The sequence below is a fragment of the Rhincodon typus genome, chromosome 20 (assembly GCF_021869965.1).
Source record: "Rhincodon typus isolate 14 chromosome 20, sRhiTyp1.1, whole genome shotgun sequence".
Taxonomy (NCBI): Eukaryota; Metazoa; Chordata; class Chondrichthyes; order Orectolobiformes; family Rhincodontidae; genus Rhincodon; species Rhincodon typus.
In genome coordinates this window covers 19,321,151-19,336,239 of record NC_063351.1, presented here as the reverse complement: position 1 = coordinate 19,336,239, position 15,089 = coordinate 19,321,151, and the positions used below count along the sequence as shown (strand labels likewise).

Genomic DNA, 15,089 nt, shown 5'->3' with positions numbered 1-15,089 from the left:
GTTTTCCTGCTTCTCTGATGCTGCTTGGCCTGCTGTGTTCATCCAGCTCTACATTTTGTTATGTCAAAAAAGGGAACTGGAAGTAAACAAAAGGTGATAAAGACTGCAAAGGGCCAAGGAAACGAAGTTGATGAAATGTGTGACCAAAGAATCTGATAGCAAAGGGCCAAGGAAACGAAGTTGATGAAATGTGTGACCAAAGAATCTGATAGCAAAAGGACACAGGAATAGAAATAATATATATAAAATTAGATAGAGAGAACTGGAAAAGGCTTCAAAATTATGTTACTCCTTCATAATTTCATTTTTTAGATACATACGACCACTTTTCAATATACCAAACCCTTTGTCATCAGGAACAAAGCCACGGTACTAAAGTGTTTTAAAGTTGAAGTTATCTAATTTTTCTCCTCAATCTTTTTATATAGGTCAGAGGCTTTTCCTGGCTTGAAAAGTTTGACAAATGTCAAAAACCTTCACATCATAAATCAAGTTGCATGGTGAGCTGTGAAATGTTGCATAATGCTGAACTTTATTTTGCTTATGTGGAAACAGAACTTAACTTCAGTTTTCAATGTGCAATGTGAACATTTTGTGGTTAGTTTGTTAATTTATTTTTGGGAGTGGGATTTGAATGATTGTCTGTTGCAAGAGAGCACAATGCAAATACCTGTAACCCAATATTCTGGTATAAAAGCGCCAACCAGCAACATTAGTGAAAAAGCATTATTGATAAAGCAATAGTTTACATGACTGTCATGCATAAGTCCTTCACTGATAAACTAGTGAATTTGTTCAGTAAGTAGTAAAATATAGTTAAGACAATTGTAAGGCTCATGTTAGTGTGTGGGAAGACATCTATGGATCAGTATCTCAGTTATTATGAAGTAATTCTGGCTGAATCTATGAATTTGAATTTGTATGGGCAGATGAGAAAAAGATCAGCACTGTGGGGATAGTTTGGTGGTTGAATAGCTGATTAACAAATTCACATGCAAAGAATTCGCATTTTGGTTGTTCTTGGGGGTGGGGGAGGGAGTGGGTGCAGTCTTGAGACCATACTCAAAATGGAGTCAACATCTTCAAGAAAGAAGAGGTAAAGAGCAAGTTGGCAGGAGAAGAAAGTTGGAAGAAAGGATTTTCTTAGACATCTAGATGCAATGAAAATAATCAGTGTCAAGTAAATGTGGTTAGGTGCACACCAGTTGTATGGAGCATTTGTGACCCTGTTTTATCCACAAATAAAACTTGTTTTATTTGCAAAACTATAAAATCTTAGCGCTGCACAGATATCATGGGGTCATTGACTCCAGTTTGTTTCATTAGAACCTGATCCAGCAGCAATCCCCTACCTTCATATTCAAAGGATTTGCTGGGAAATTACAGAGGTAAGGGAGTGCTAGAACAGAGAGATCTGGGGATGTAAGTACAAATCTTTGAATGTGAAAAAACTAATTGAAGAAATCTGCTAAAAATGTATATGCAATCCTAGGTTTTTATGAACAGAAGCCTATTGTACAATAGTGAGGAACTCATGCTAAACCTTTGTAAATCACCTCTAAGACACGAACTGGAATTTTTCCCAATTCTTCAACTACACTTCAGTAACAGTGCCAAGAGCTCAGAGTAGGTGCAGGGCAGATTACCAGAATGGCACCAGAGTTAAGTTGTATGGAGAGGTTAGAGAAGCTGATGTTGTTCATCTTCAGGTAGAGAAGGCTAAAAGGGAAATTTGATAGAGGTGTCAGTACAATGAACAAAAATGAAGTTGCTGGGAAAGCTCAGCAGGTCTGGCAGCATCTGTGGAGGAGAAAACAGAGTTAATGTTTCGGGTCCACTGACCCTTCCTCAGAACTGATGGTGGCAGGGAAAATGTCAGTTTATATGCAGAAAATAGGGAGGTGGGTGGGGTAGGGAGTAAACGATAGGATAGAGCCCAAAGAGAGAGAAAGACAGTTGGACAGACAAAGGAGTTGCTAACGATCAGGCTGGGAGGGTGAGTAGTTGTTAATGGGGACTGTTAGTGACTAACAACAGGGGGTGTGTAGTGGCAGGCTATGTTGTAACAAGGCCTGGTGTGTGGGGTGGGAGGCTGGGACATTGGAGAGTTTAGGCCCTAAAATTATTGAACTCAATATTGAGTCCGGAGGGCTACAGGGTCCCCAAGCGGAAAATGAGGTGTTGTTCCTCCAGCTTGTGTTGGGCTTCACTGGAACACTGTAGCAAGCCAGAGACAGAGATGTTGGCCAGGGAGCAGGGTGGTGCATTGAAGTGGTAGGCAACAGGTAGTTCAGGGTCTTTTTTGCAAGCAGAACGTAGATGTTCTATGAAGCGGTCACCAAGTCTATACTTCGTTTCCCCAGTGTAGAGGAGACCACATTGTGAGCAGCCAACGCAGTAGACTAGATTCTTGGAAGTGCAGGTGAAGTGTCGCTTCACCTGAAAGGTATGTTTGGGCCCTTGGATTCTGGGGAGGGAGGAGGTAAATGGGCAGGTGTTGCACATTTGCCGGTTACAGGGGAAGGTGCCGTAGGGCTGTGGGGACGTGTTGGAGGTGAAGGAAGTGTGGACCAGGGTGGCCCGGAGGGAACGGTCCCTGCAGAAGGTGGACAAGGGAGGGGAGGGGAATATGTGTCTGGTGGTGGCATCTTGCTGGAGGTGGCGGAAATGGCGTCTGATGATCTTCTGGATGTGGATGCTGGTGGGATGGTAGGTGAAGATAAGGGGAACCCTATCGCTGTTGTGGGAGGGAAGAGAAGGGGTGAGGGCAGAAGTGCGGGAGATGGGTCAGACCCAATTGAGGGCCCTCTCAACCACGGAGCTTGGGAATCCTCGGTTGAGGAAGAAAGTGGACATTTCGGAGGCTCACTTGTCGAAGTTGGCCTCATCTGAACATATGCGACGGAGACGGAGGAACTGAGAGAATGGGATGTAGTCTTTACAGGAAGTGGAGTGTGAGGCTATATAGTCCAGGTAGCTGTGGGAGTCGGTGGGTTTGTAATGGATATTAGTGGCCAGTCTATCCACAGAAATGGAAACAGAAATGTTGAGGAAGGGAAGGGAGGAGTCAGAGATAGACCAGGTGAAAGTAAGGGCAGGGTGGAAATTGGAGGCGAACTTGATGAAGTTTTCCAATTCTAGACAAGAGAGAGGAAGCAGCACCAATGATATCATCAATGTATCGGAGAATGAGTTGTGGGTGGGGGCTGGAATAGGACTGGAACAAGGAATGTTCCATGTACCCCACGAAGAGACAGGCATAACTAGGGCCCATGAGGGTACTCATGGCAACCCCTCTTACCTGAAGAAAATGAGAGGAGTTGAAAGAGAATTTGTTGAGGGTGAGGACAAGCTCAGCCAAGCGGAGGAGGGTGGTGGTGGGTGGGGATGGTTCAGGTCTTTGCTCCAGGAAGAAGTGGAGAGCCCTAAGACCCTCCTGGTGGGGAATGGATGTGTATAGGGATTGCACATGCATCGTAAAGAGGAAGTGGCTGGAGCCGGTAAACTGGAAGCTTTGAAACTGGCATAAGGCGTCAGATGAATCATGGATGTATGTGGGTAGGGATTGGACCGGGGGGAGAAGACTGAGTCAAGGTAGGAAGAGATGAATTCTGTGGGGCATGAGCAGGCTGAAACAATGGGTCTACCTGGATAGTCCTGTTTGTGGATTTTTGGCAGGAGGTAGAAACGAGCTGTGCGGGGTTGGGGGACTATTAGCTTGGAAGCGGATGGGAGGAGATCACCGGATGAGATGAAATCCGTAACCGTAGTGGATACAATGGCCTGATGTACCATGGTGGGGTCATGGTCCAGGGGAAGGTAGGAGGAGGTATCTGAGAGCTGGCGCTCAGCCTCTGCAAGGTAGAGGTCAGTATGCCAGACTATATTTGTATTTGTCAATACAATGAAGCGTTTTGAGAGAGTAAATAAGTAAAAGCCTGTTTCCACTGGCAGAGAGGACAGTAACTAGAAGACACTGATTTAATAATAGTTTTAGGCAAAAGAACCAGGTGTGACATGAGGAAACTTTATTTACACAATTGTGATTGGAGTGCAGTGCTTGAAAGTCTGAAATGTCTAACAGCCATTTGATGAAGGAGGAGACCAGAGTCAATCTTTACTCAGTTTAGATTTATTCACGGAGTGAAACATTCCACATGTTTAGATACCAAACCTATACACTACTCAGGGTATCTCTTTATATGTGCTCAAAATATAAATGCACTTCACCTGTTGATCACTGCCCTTGGTTTATACAATTAATAGACAGGGTGGCTGAGGTATTGTCAAAGCAATTTACAAAAGAAAGTTGGGTAAGTACTTAAGGTGCAACATTTGCAGGGTTACAGGAAAAACCAGGAGAGTGGAACTAATTGGATTCTTTTTGCAAATGTTGGCACAGCCATGATGAGTCAAGTGACCTCCTTCTGTGTTGTACTATTCAATGACCCTATGAAATAAAGAACAGATTTCATTAGATGGTTACAGTTGCTACACTGTACCCACACTCCCCACCCACCTCCACCAAACAACTCCCTTCAACCTTCTCATGACCAGACTTGTTTTCCTTTCCACAGGCACATTTCGAAACCTTTCAGTCAGGTTAGATTTATCATGCTAGATTGAAGGAAGCTCTGGTTTCCTTTTGATGAAACAATGTAAAGACACTTAGGAGACATAGATCAACAAGTCACCCAATCTTTAATTAGGGATAAATCACAGGCAGCAGCATTACTTGGATAATCTTGCAACACAGAGAACTGAACAGACTCACGGTTCAAAAATGTGACTATCAAAAATGTACTGTCAAATCCATTCAGGGCATAAAAAGAGGAGAGAATGCTGGAAAGACACAGTTGCACAGTCAGCATCTGTGAAGAGAAAAGACAGATTAGTATTTTACGTTAGATCATTGTTTTCTGGTATTTGCAGTTTTATGTTTTTTTTCTTTTACCCAAACAGAATAACGCCCATCAAGAAAATTACAGTTAATTCAGCTTTTATATAATTGTGCCAATTTAGCCTAGATCCATTTGAAGTATTGTACCTATTTTGAAAAGAACTGTAGCCAATACATAAAAACCGAAAGAACTGTGAATGCTGTTCTGAGGAAGGGTCACTGCACCCAAAACGTTAACTCTGATTTTTTTCTTCACAGATGCTGCCAGACCTGCTGAGCTTTTCCAGCAACTTCTGTTTTTTTTTTAGCCAATACATCTTTTGTGTTGATTTCCTGATCTGATTAGACCTTTCATTTCTTGTGTGCAGAAGTTGATGGCTCATGGTATTGATGAAATGAAGCATGAAGTGTAAGCAGTGTTTTATGAAGTAAAAGCAGAACTTGTACCTAATTACTCCACTGTTCTCTTTCTTTTCATTAGTAACTTGCTCAGCCAACTGAGCACTTATTTCCCTGTTTCAACACCAACAGTCAGCAATAGCATTAAATGAATACTGATTTCATTCGACTTTGCACAATGTCCTTGTACTGTTTACATGCTCTTTTAAAATGTGCATTGGTAAACAAGTCAGGCTGGAGTACCATACAAATTGGCACTATTGTTCTGTTGGAGGATTCTCTGAAATAACTGGATGACAATTGTGTTTATATTGATATACTTCTCATGCCAATAATTTTGTCTTTTAACTATGAGAAAACTCATCTCCCCTAAAGGTTCAATCAATTATTGCACCTCCTGCTGAGATAGTTATCCATGGAGAGTTGTTTCTAAGTCTGGGCTGAGTTTATCAGTCTCAGTTTAAGAGATGTTATGGACGCTTAATTGCCTCTACTATCCCTGGGTTAAGGATTGGGAAAATTGACGAAGTCCTAGCTCCTGTTTGGACATAAATGATGTCAGATGAAGTGCACAGATGTGGGTAGCAAAACAAGAATAGGATTGGACTCTGGTCTGATACTTAGTGATGCCTGTTTGATCCAAATGTAAAAAATAAACACTTTAGTGGGGTTGTAGAAAATTGACAGTACTTATAGTACACAAATCCTCACACAAGTTGCAATTATCCAAATAAGGGATTAAGAACGTGAAGTCAGAGAAAGAAAAGGAATGAGTCAGGGCTGGAGGATCAAACAGATCATTGTGTGCCACAGTAATATATTCACCAAGTCCCAAAGGCCCATGAGATTAAGAGGTCAGACCATCTTCAATAACATGTCCCAAGTTTCACCTACCTGCTTGAATTGCTTTCATCTGCACTGTTATGTTTGGCTTCATTCTTTGATTAAGAAAATATAATAGAAATCTTTTTCTTAATCTAGAAACTTGGTCTTAACTCTCAACAATGAAGCAAGGTCAGCATGATAATTCACTTTCATGAATTATGGATAAGTGTTGATTTTCTTTTTGTGTTAGCTTTTGAGAGCACTCATTAATACTCCTTGGATATTGCAAATGTGTTTTTCTAAAATGGTGTGGATGCGATCAATGTGGCCAACCTCAACTTGTACTGTTTTCAGAAGAAAATGTTTAGAACACCTTGTTTCTTTGTTGAGAAAGACACAATGTAGTGTAGCCACAATGACAGTAAACAGTGGAGCACTGTTAACCATTGCCGCAATAGTCAGTACCATAGAGTGAGAGCATGTTAACTCAATTCTACTTCAATCAATTTCTAATCCCACTTCATTCAGTTTCAAATCTGAACTGAATCAAACAAGAAAATGGCATGGAGATGTTTCTTCCATAATTAATGTACAAAATTGCATCACCATATGCTATCATTGTGGCAAAACTAAGATATGGCTGTTTTCTTCTGAAAGCTAAAACAAAGGTGTGCACAATCCTTTTTGTGCAGGCAGCACCCAACAACAAGGGAATTTAAGAAAGATTACACAATTGCAGCCTTTCTGCAATTTTCTCGCAGAACCTGAGGATAGAATGAAATCCTATAAGCATCCCCTTGCTCTGTAGTTATGGCAATGGCATCCCTGAGCTGAATTAATGAGAAATCGTAATCTCCCTGCACAGTATGCTGTTTGTACATCCATGTACTTATCCACCTGCCCCTGTCTTCTTGCAACAGATTATAGACAACAATCCACATTAACAATTTGTCAGGGATCTTTCAAGCTTGCCTTCATTATTCTTTCATTTTTAAATGTCGTTCATTTTTTCTCTTCTGTGCCAATTGGCTAATTCAATGTAATATTTAGACTGATTTAGTTAATAGATTTATATTTCTGTACTAGGATGAGTGAAAAAATTCTTCACCCATTAGGAAATTCTTTTTTTCAATGTATTTCTTTGGAAAAGAATTTCTTATCTTCTGATTTCTAACATATAAATAAAATGTTCGCAATTCACATCTCTAGGCTTGTCATCACAGTGTTTTAATTTCTTCTGTATACCTTAATCATCAACTGATTCCTGCTGCCTGTGATCTTGTTGTCTAACGGATCTTTATTAATAACATTTCAATGAATTCATATGATCAGACATGCAGCACCCTATCTTTCTTCATTTTGTTTACTTAAATGCACTATTGCTAACAGTATCTAAATGAGGTTATGTGGCTGCCTTTGATAGCTTTGCACAACAATAACAAACAAATTGGTTTCCATGGATGTCCCTAGAGGTAATAAAACTTCAAGCACCAATGGAAATTAATGGAAGGCTGTCACTGGAGATGGACCTGTTTCCTGGTTGCCTGGAAGCCTACAGAATCAGGTTATATGGACGCTGGCTGCTCGAAGGTTTATAACATATGGACCTTCTCCAGCCATTGGTTCACCAAACACTTTCAGGAAACTATCAAGCTGTTAATGGGATTCCATTATTATACATAAGTTGGCGATGTCACAGTATCACAATGCTGCATTATGTGCACAAGACAGTTGTCAGTTCCTGAGAGACTATAAGTGGACTGTTACTGAGGAGGCTATTAAGGAAGCTGATATTTGTACTATCACATTAGCCACATAGCATTAGGGACAACTTTCCCACTAGCGGTATTATAAATCTAAATCTGTTATCAACAAATGTGATGATGTGTATACATAATGTCATAACACAATGTTACTGGTGTTACAGAAACTTGCCTGTACAAGAGGCCATTTCAGTGTCCAAATTATTGATGTAGGAGAACAGGGATCTCACAGTATGAACGGTACCACAACACATTGTGTATTTATCCACATTCAATGGGCTGAGTTTTATATTTGCTTGGCTAAATCCAAGTTCCATTGAGTTTTTTGTAGTGTTTCTCACCACAGGACCTAACAAATCTTCTTGCCATATCCTGCCCAATTCTTTGCGTAAATCATTAGCCCACCCCATGGCGTCTCTCAGTCCGATTTCCGCCCCATCTTACCACACGCCTTTCCTGCAACAACTCATCACTCAATGGACTGATGGGTGCCCCCATGGGCTTCATTGAGGATTACTCCCCTAAAAGCTCGAGAGATAGCAGCCTACTGGCTGCACATGCCATATGATTCCTGTATAAGCTATTGACAAATGAAGCAGGTGTGAGATTGATGTAACTTTCTGATGTGCAGCAAGATGTGCGGCCCTTAGGTTGGGGCTTTCTTAGCAGTAAGGTGACAGCATTTCTCTGGCAGCGCTAATTGGCATGATAGGGCAAGGCAAGGATGCTGTAAGTGTGTTGACTGAGTGAGTACTAGAAGAACAAGCACGCAGCCCTGAATTGCAGCCTGGCTTGGTCTGCCCCTGTGCATGCCCCTTTGCACAAAGTATCCCCACTGCAACCTTTCACTGCTAGTTGGTGGTGCACTATCCAGTGCAGGTCTGTGCTTTGAGAGTGCATTGCCAGTGGATAGTAGAAGTGACAGGATGTTCATAATGCCTTGGCTGATGACAGTGACCCATGGAGGAGGAGTGATACGTGTCTGGTACCTGTCGATCTTGTCCTGGTGTAGCCCAGTATACAGCATGAAGGTCATTTGAAGCAAGTGGCAAGCTCAACCTGCCATATAACACTCTGATTTCCTCATTGAGGCTTTCTGATGTCTACTTCTTTGGCATGCCATAGAGTCATAAAGATCTACAACACAGAAAAAGGTCCTTCAACCTATCATGTCCACGCCGATCAAAAACAAACATTATCCCAGGATGTTGTGGGAAGCTAGGGAAGAAATTGCGAGGCCCTAGCAGAGATATTTGTATCATCTACAGCCATGGGTGAGGTGCCGGAGGACTAGAGCATGGCTACTGTAGGTCCATTATTTAAGAAAAGCTGTAAGGAGAAGCCTGGGGACTATAGACCGGTGCATCTGACATTAGTAGTGGAGAGGATTCTGAGAGACAGGATTTAAATGCATTTGGAGAAGCAAGGACTGATTTGGGAAAGTCAGTATAGCTTTGTGTGTGGGAAACCTGTCTCATAAACTTGATTGACATTTTTGAGGATATGACCAAAAAGATAGGTGAGGGCACAGTGGTAGACATTGTCTACATGGACTTCAGTTAAACCTTTGATAATGTTCTGCATGGTAAACTAGTTAGTAAAGTTAGATCTCATGGAGAGCTTGCCAACTGGATTCAAAATTGGCTTAATGGTAGGAGACAGAGGGTGATGGTGGAGGGTTGTTTTCTGGACTGGAGGCCTGTGACCAATGGTGTTGCGCAGGGATTAGTGCTGGGTCCACTTTTGTTTGTCATTTATACAAACAATTTGGATGAGAATTTGGGAGGCATGATTAGTAATTTTGTGGATGATACCAAAATTGGTGGTATAGTGGACAGCGAAGAAGGTTATCTAAGGTTACAAAGGGAACTTCATCAATTGGGCCAATGGGCTGAGGAGGGGCAGATAGAGTTTAATTTGGATTGCATTTTGGTAAGATAAATAAGGGCAGAATTTATACAGTTAATGGTAGCGCCCTGGGTAATGTTGTCAAACATTAGAGACCTAGGGGTTCAGATACATAGTTCATTCAAAGTTAAGTCACAGGTGGTTAAGAAGACATTTAGCATGCTTGCCTTCATTGCTCAGACCATTGAGCAGAGGAGTTGGGATGTCATATTGCAGTTGTACAAGACATTGGTAAGGCTATTTTTGGAGTAATGTGTACAGTTCTGGTTGCTGTGCTATAGGAAAGATATTACTAAATTGGAGAGGGTTCAGAAAAGCCTTACCAGGATATTGCCTGGACTGGAGATTTTGAGTTCTAATGAGAGGCTGAATAGGCTGGGACATTTTTCACTGGAGTGTGAGAGGTTGAAGGGTGACATTACAGAGGTGTATAAAATCATGAGGGGCATAAATAAGGTGAATAGCAAACGTCTTTTCTCAAGGGTAGGGGAATTCAAAACTAGAGGGTATATTTTTAAGGTGAGAGGAAAGATTTAGAAAGGACCTGAGGGGAAACTTTTTCACCCAGAGGCTGGTTCATATATGGATTGAACTGCCAGAGGAAGTGGTAGTTGCAGGTACAGTTACAACATTTAAAAGACATGAATAGGAAAGTTTTAGAGGGATATGGACCAAACACAGGGAGTGGGACTAGTTTAGTTTGGGAAACACAGGCGTGTTGGAGCGAAGGGTCTGTTTTTGTGCTATATGACTCTATGTATGACTCTACGACTCTATAATCCCATTTTCCAGCACTTGGCCCTTAGTCTTATATGCCTTGGCATCATATGTGCATAATCTATAGACTTTTTAAACGTTAAGAGGTTTTCTGTCTCTACCGCCCTTACAGGCAGTGAGTTCCAGATTCCCTTCAACCTCTGGGTGAAAAAGTTTTTCCTCACATCTCTAAATGTTCTGCCCTTACCTTAAATCTATGCCCCCAGTCATAGATCCCTCCCTCAAGGGGAAAACTCTATTCCTGTCTACCCCATCTTTATCTGACATAATTGTATACATCTCAAGCATGTCCCCGCTTCATCTCCTCTGCTCTAAGGGGAAAAAAACAGTCTGTTCAATCTTTTTTCATAATTGAAGCACTCCAGCCCACTACCCTTCTGGTAGATCACCTCTGCACCCTCTCCGGTGCTATCACAATCCTTCTTTAATGTTGATTCCAAATTGCACGCAATACTCTAGCTGTGGCCTAACCAAAATTTTATACAGTTTGGTAAGATGGGAATCTACATATTAATGAGGCGAGTAGTGGCAAGACATTTAACAAGTGTACTCCTTGTCAACTGGCATCTTGCTACTGCCCAGCAAGAGTCTCGCCACAAAGCAGAAAAGCTAGAGTGAGATGATCTTGGCATCAAGTTAGGCCTTGCTGCATTTGTTGCAGCTGCCACACATCTCACCTTAGCTCACCTCACTCAGACCCCTATAAGATTCCATCTACTATTTTTATTCTCAACAAAACTATTAGGTAACCCTGTGTTAAATGGCATTACCAATTCAAAGGGATGTTTTCAAGTCTTTACGAGTAAGGCTGTCCTCTGGTATCCAAACAGACATTTCTCCATCTTAATTCTAGCTCTTGGAGACAAACAAAGGGGTGGCCATGGGCACCCGCACAGGCCCGAGCTATGCCTGCCTCTTTGTAGGATTTGTGGAACAGTCCCTCTTCCACAACAATACCAGCACCATCCCTCACCTCTTCCTCCGCTATATTGATAACTGCATTGGTGCAGCCTCATGCTCCTGCAAGTAGCTTGATCAGTTCATCAACTTCGCAAACTTCCACCCCAGCCTCAAATTCACCTGGACTATTTCTGTCAGCTCTCTCCCCTTCCTGGACCTCTCAATCTCCATCTCTGGAAACCAACTCACCACCGACTTCCATTTCAAACCCACTGACTCCTAAAACTACCTCAACTACACCTCCTCTCACCCACCCTGCTGCAAAAATGCTATCCCATACTCCCAATTCCTGGGCCTCCGCTGCATCTGTTCTCAAGATAAGGTCTTCCACTCCAGGACATCCCAGATATCCTCCTACTTCAGGGACCATAATTTCCCCTCCTCTGTAATTAATGATGCCCTCAACCGCATCTCCTCCATTTCCCATACTTCTGCTTTCAAACCCTCTAACCCCAACAACAAATAGGATAAAGTCCCTTTAGTCCACACGTACCACCCCACCAACCGCTGGATCCAACGCATTATCCTTCTACATTTCCGCTACCTACAATCAGACCCCATCACCAAAAAGATATTTCCCTCCCCACCCCTGTCCGCTTTCCACAGGGACCATTCACTCAGTGACTCCCTCGTCAGCTCTACTAATTCCCCACCAATTCCTCCACCACACCCACTATCTTTCCCTGCAGCCACAAGAGGTGCAACACCTGCCCCCATACCTCCCCCTCTCACCTCCGTCCAAGGCCCAAAACAAACCTTCTACATCCAGCAGAGATTCACTTGCACTTCATCCAACCTTATCTATTGCATCTCTTGCTCCCGACGTGGTTTCCTGTATATCTTGAGGACTGGTTCATGGAGCATCTGCGTTCTGCACACAATAACCAACCTGACCTTCCAGTTGCCATCCATTTTAATTCCTCCTCCCACTCCCCAGGTGACATGTCCATCCTTGGCCTCCTCCACTGTCAGAGTGAGGTGAAGCGAAAACTGGGGGAACAACACCTGATATTTCACCTTGGAATGACCTTAACATTGACTTCACCAGCTTCAAAATCCCTCCACCCTCAGCCTTATCCCATGTCCAGCCCTCTCCCTCCTGACCTGACCTAACCTGTCCATCTTCCTACTCACCTATCCGTTCTACCCTTCACACAGACCAATCACAATTACCCCATACCTGCATCCACCTATCACCATCTCTCCTACCCTTCCCCGCCACACCACCACCCTCCATCTATTTATTCTTGGGGTCCCTTTCCTCTCCCTAGCCCTGACGAAGGATTCAGCCTGAAACGTTGACTTTCCTGCTTGTTGGATGCTGTCTGACCTGCTGTGCTAGGTCCACACCTATAGAATCTTAACTCTACCTCTCTGTTTTGAATGGTTATGAAGTGAGACGTAAGGACTTTTCATTTTAATGTAAAACATTACCCAAGGACTAACTGCTATGGGCAAATGCACTTATATTTTTGTTATATTTTTGTAATGCCCCCTAAAACCTAGTTTCAGTGAGTCTGATGTTTAGGTAGCTTGAAGGTACTGACAACATGCTGTGCAGACTAGAAAGTGCTGTGTTCAGTTCCTGTCTGAGCTGAGTTGTTGTTTTCAGACAGGACTGCTCTTGTTCCGCTGCAGCTGATGCCTCTGAATTCAGGACGGGTAAGGAAATCACCTCGTCTTCTCTCCTGAACATTGACTCCTGACTCTCAGACAGTATGTCCATGTGTGTTAACTGAATTCAAAGTGCACTCAGCTTTGATATCCTTAAAATAACCTGCTGATACCTGCCAATTCATCACTGCTACTTACTTTGATGCAGAACCAGTTATTTTAATTCCTTTCTTATCCTTATTTATTTGATTTGACTGAGTGGTGACTGTGCCTGTCTAAACCGCATTCCTGCACTAAAGGCAGTAAGAGCAGGCTTGGAGGCTGAAGGGCCTGTTCCTGAGCTGTATTGTTCTTTGTTCTTTGTTTTTCGTTTGTTCCATTATCCCCACAGTGTCTGATGAATAGATCTGAATGAGGTAGCATCATTTATTCAGATACTTCTGTCGCCTTCCATTAACAAGTAACTTTCCTCAATTTCCTGTTATCTATTCAATGAATTTGGTGGAATATTTTGAATGGTGGGAGTGGGGTGGTGGGATTAACCTCTTAATAATTTAAAATATGAATTGCAAATCGCCTCAATCTCCCAGTTTAACTGGGGTGGGTCGGTTGTCAGGAAAGTAACATGCTATCAAGAGGCAGGTTGGTAACTGCAATACGTTAATGAAGCTGTGCACGTCTGGGGTGACTATCATGGGTGTCGTACAGTTAATGAGCCATGAAACTGTTTAATGGTAAAAAAAAATGACAGTTTCACTTGTTTTTAGACTGTGACTAGTAAGGACAAAATCAAATTCTGCTTCTGCTACATGTTTTTGTCCTTGTCTTGGGGTTCATGGAGCAGACATTAATACTTGTTTAGTTATTTTGTTGCTGACATTTAATGGGCTTAACACTGACAACTCTAGCAATAGGACAGAAGAGCAGCAGAAATGCCACAAAACACCAAAGCTTTACGCCCACAAAACAAGCAACCCAATACTGCACACATGCCTTAAGTCAAGAGTTAATCAGGCTGAGGTCTAAGCTAATGCAAACCTTAGGGCTGTTAGTTCGTGGTAATGTTACCTGCATTACATTCAGCTTGGTTCCAAAAACTGGCCCAGACCAATTTTCTACCTCTGTCATTTTGTACATTTTTCTGTGAAAAAATTCCCTTGTGGACTTGTTGATGAAATATTGTAGGTACATTTAAAAATAAGGTTTAAATCAAATTTGTTCAGCTATATTTTGACTCACTTAAATTTTACACCATTTCCAGGCTAAATGTTTTCTGTTGAAACATAATTAATATAATACTTAAGTAACAATTTAAAATCTTGCTTTAACTACTGGGCGGAGTCTCATTTGGGAAGTTACAAGAGAAAAAGTTGCTGCGGTGTGGAGAGTATTCTCTGACATTCTGATATAATTAATCTACATAGTAACCTGCTTGAGCTGACCTTGTGAAATGTTTTGTGTCTGAATGATCTATGAATGACTAAAAAAAATTAGAGAGAGCTATAAGGATTGGAGTCAACACTAACAAATCACATACTTAAGCAGTTTAGTACTTACTAAGCCCCGTATTTTCATTTCTCTCCCATTCCATTTCCTATTAAGGACTGGCTGTCACAGAGGTACTTTGTCTGTGTTAGAGGATTTGCTTTAATGTGAATCAGACAACTTGAAAGGAAACAAATATTAGCTGTCATTTTTGAAAGGGTTGTTGACCAAAAAAATCAAAATGTTTCCGCTTTTAATATATGATATTAATTTATAATGCTGCATTATCCTAATCATCTAATCAAACAGATTACTAATATAATTATAATAGTATAATGGGTAGTTCTATTTGATTTAAAATTGGCCAATTTAAAATTTCCATTTTAAAGAGGGATTATTGCATACAGCATTGGGCCCCTATGGTAAAAATCAGGCCCGTGTCTTTGCTGCATCTCAAG

At 41.9% G+C, this 15,089-nt stretch overlaps 1 long non-coding RNA gene across 1 annotated transcript in view; it reads left to right on the top strand.

Moving 5' to 3' along the window:
* Positions 1 to 15,089, top strand: part of LOC125485564 — a 34,133-nt gene that overhangs the window by 5,087 nt on the left and 13,957 nt on the right. The window contains exon 2 of the long non-coding RNA XR_007264274.1: positions 429 to 500. This is a non-coding gene — a long non-coding RNA (uncharacterized LOC125485564). The remainder of the gene's footprint in view (positions 1 to 428; positions 501 to 15,089) is intronic.